Here is a 3,142-nt window from a genome sequence, read left to right as displayed (position 1 = left end):
TTTCAACCAGTGAGAACAAGAAGTTCAGATATTTAAAAAAAAAAGCAAGCAGCTCTATATATAGAACCTGCATGGATTTACGTCCACAGTAAATAAATAAAAATGTTTTTTTTTTCCTTCCTAGATCCTTTTACTGATGAAAGCCACATGATCTGCTCATGTCAGGAGAGAGCAGGGCTTAATAACAAAAGCAAGAGTACGCATGTGTGTGTGTGTGTCAGTGTGTATGTGTGTGTGTGTGTGTGCACAGTCCTTTTGCTGAAGGGAGGATGGGTTCATCTGTTGGGTAGGAAATGTTGGCTGGTGGTGATTTTGTTAGCAGCGGTGGAATGATCTAGATAATACACTTATCCACGCCCCCTCTGGGGGTAGGAGAGCCACTGACATCTGATTAGATTCCACAAAGATAAAAGGATCATGAAGAGTCACATGTTTAGTTTATTATTACTGGGTGACTTTGTGAATCTATCTTATGAATCAACATCAGATAATAAAGTGATGACTAACTGTATTTAATCTTCAGTCAAGAAGTGATGATTGGTTTACCGCACTTGTGTTTCTACCTTGAACGACTTACTGGAAATGAGGTGACTGTTATTTTAACACATTCCCGACTTAGAGCTTTCTTTCATAATTACTCTTGTTACCTTTCAAGAATTTTGTCTTTGATGCCAGGAGTGTCACAAATAGACATATGTGAGTTTAGGCCATTAATGAATACTTAAAAAAAAAGTATTTTCTTAAAATACTGGATATTTTGTGTATGTGTTAGGAGACTGGTGCAATATTTGTTATCTAGGGAAACAGGCCTTTTTCTTTCTTTCCAAAATTTACACAAGACTATTAATACCTTTTTATGTGATTACACTACTGTGCAAAAGTCAAAAAAGGCATCTCAAGGCATCCCTCATTTCTTTATTTTTTATTAATAAATGGGTAGAAGATGCTGCAGTTTATTGAATCATCTGCAAATATAAAAAAAGAAACAGTATATAAGGCAAAAATGGAGTTTGTAGAATCCTAACAAGCTTGAAAGTCAATATTTGGTATGACCACCTTCGTTCTTTGTTCTTGTGATGTATTTAAATATTCTTCCAGTTCCTTACGGTGGTAACATAGTGTAATGGTTTACACTATGGCTTAGTTTTCTAACAAGAAAAAAGATCCCTGGTTTGATTCTGAGACACAAAATCCCTTTGGGGTTGTGTCAGGAAGAGCGTCTAGTGTGAAAACTGCCAAATCCAACATGCAGTGTTTACAGCTGTGGTGACCCCTCTGTGAGTAAAGGAGCAGTTAAAAGTAGCTTTCAGTCTTCAGGAATAGTTCTCCAGGCTTCTTGTAAGAAATTCAAAGCTCTTCTTTGGATGTTGGCTGCCTTTTGTTCTGTTCTCTGTCAAGATGATCCCACACTGCTTCAATAATGTTGAGGTCCAGGCTCTGCGGAGACCAATCCATGACTGATAGTGTTCCTATCCTACTGTGTGCTTTTTCCATCCAGGTGTTATTTTACTACATTGGCAGTGTGTTTGGGATCATTGCCATACTAAAAAATCGTATTGCATGATGAACCTGATGGTATTTTTCTGTCTTTGTATTTCGATGATTTTTGACACCACCATCACCACCACAACACCACTGGCTGACGTATAGCTTCAAACCATGACAGAGCCTCCACCTTATTTTGCTGCTTAGAGAAAAAAGGTTGACTTTTTCTGAAAGTGTCAAAATCAGCGTACCAGCACCTTTAAAGCTAAGTCTTTTTTGTTTCTGTATAAAAAAAACAAACAGCCTAAAGCAACACAATATGCTTTTCAACGGACAACCCTCTCTCATTTTTGATTATATTTCCACATACCTGAATTAGATTTAGGCGTGAAACTAGATTGTTGGGATTACATTTAGAGGAAATGTAACATTCAGCAACAATTTTGTTTCTTTAGAACACAGCTGGTGTTGATAGTATGTGTACAAAGTGCTCATTACATATGTATCATTATGTAAAACATCATATATAACAAGTCACTGTGGGGTTTGTTATGTAAAGAAAGAAACAGTGATTTGACATTTTACTGATGTACCATTACCGATGCATGTACACATTTGCAACAGCTCAAACATTTCTTCTTCCATCAATTGTTGGCAGAAAAAAAGAAAAAAGAAAAAAGAATGCTACAGAAATTACTGAAGAAGTCACTTGGATGAGAGATGAAACGTAACTCCCACTGAAAACGCTACATCCAGATGAACAGAATCAACTTTTTGGGATACAGAAATGACACTTCCTTCAAAATCTATTTGATGCTGTAGTTTAGTTTCAGAGAACTTTAATTTCCAGGAGACAGACTAAAGGTGAAATATGTGGCTGACTACCACCTCCTACCTCCACACAGGAAGGAAAAACGAAGAAAAAGTCTCACTTTAAAGCCACGGACTCTTCAGTCATAATACCATTGTGAATATGTCAATTTAGGTGCCGCAAGATCTTTTTTCTGTTCTGGTTACAGCTGGGCAGAACCAAAGCATCTCATGCCCCCCACCTCCCCATTTCACCTACTGACTAAGCTGCCTACTGACAGGAGGTTCATGTTTATTGTGCAGGAATGAATATAGTATTGATCGTCTGATCTTAATCTCAGCAAAAGTGCATGTAAATATACCTCTCAGAAAGCTGAACCATTTTAACCATGAATCATATGTTGTTCCTCCAAAATAAGAGAAGCCTATGTGGCAGCGCTAACTCTAGAATAGTGTGGAGCTAAGTCTTTTCCAAAGAAAGACTGTTAATGAAATGAAAACCAGCAGGTGACCATATTTCATTGTAAATGTTAGAGGGACACGAGGGCTGTTTTAAAGTCAATGTGTTTATTTGTTGCAGGGAAACACACAGGTGTTTTAGAGCAAGTAAAAAGGCAATTTTAGTGATGCACAATAAGAGAGTTATTGCTGCAAAGCTTTGCTGCTTCTTGCAAGACAGATAGACAAGTGTTGAGTTACAATTTGCCGTCCACACAGCCTGAGGGAGAGATTTCAGCTCTTTCTCTGTCTCTATCTCTTTTTTAACTGGCAGAAAAAAAAACACATATTAAAGCCTGTGTTTAATATTTTTTCTTAATAAAGTCAATGCAGAAATCTTATATAGTGT

Source organism: Simochromis diagramma, unplaced genomic scaffold, assembly GCF_900408965.1.
Source record: "Simochromis diagramma unplaced genomic scaffold, fSimDia1.1 OVJJ01000321.1, whole genome shotgun sequence".
Lineage (NCBI taxonomy): Eukaryota > Metazoa > Chordata > Actinopteri > Cichliformes > Cichlidae > Simochromis > Simochromis diagramma.
The sequence above is the reverse complement of the archived record's forward strand: the minus strand, read 5'-3'. Positions refer to the sequence as shown.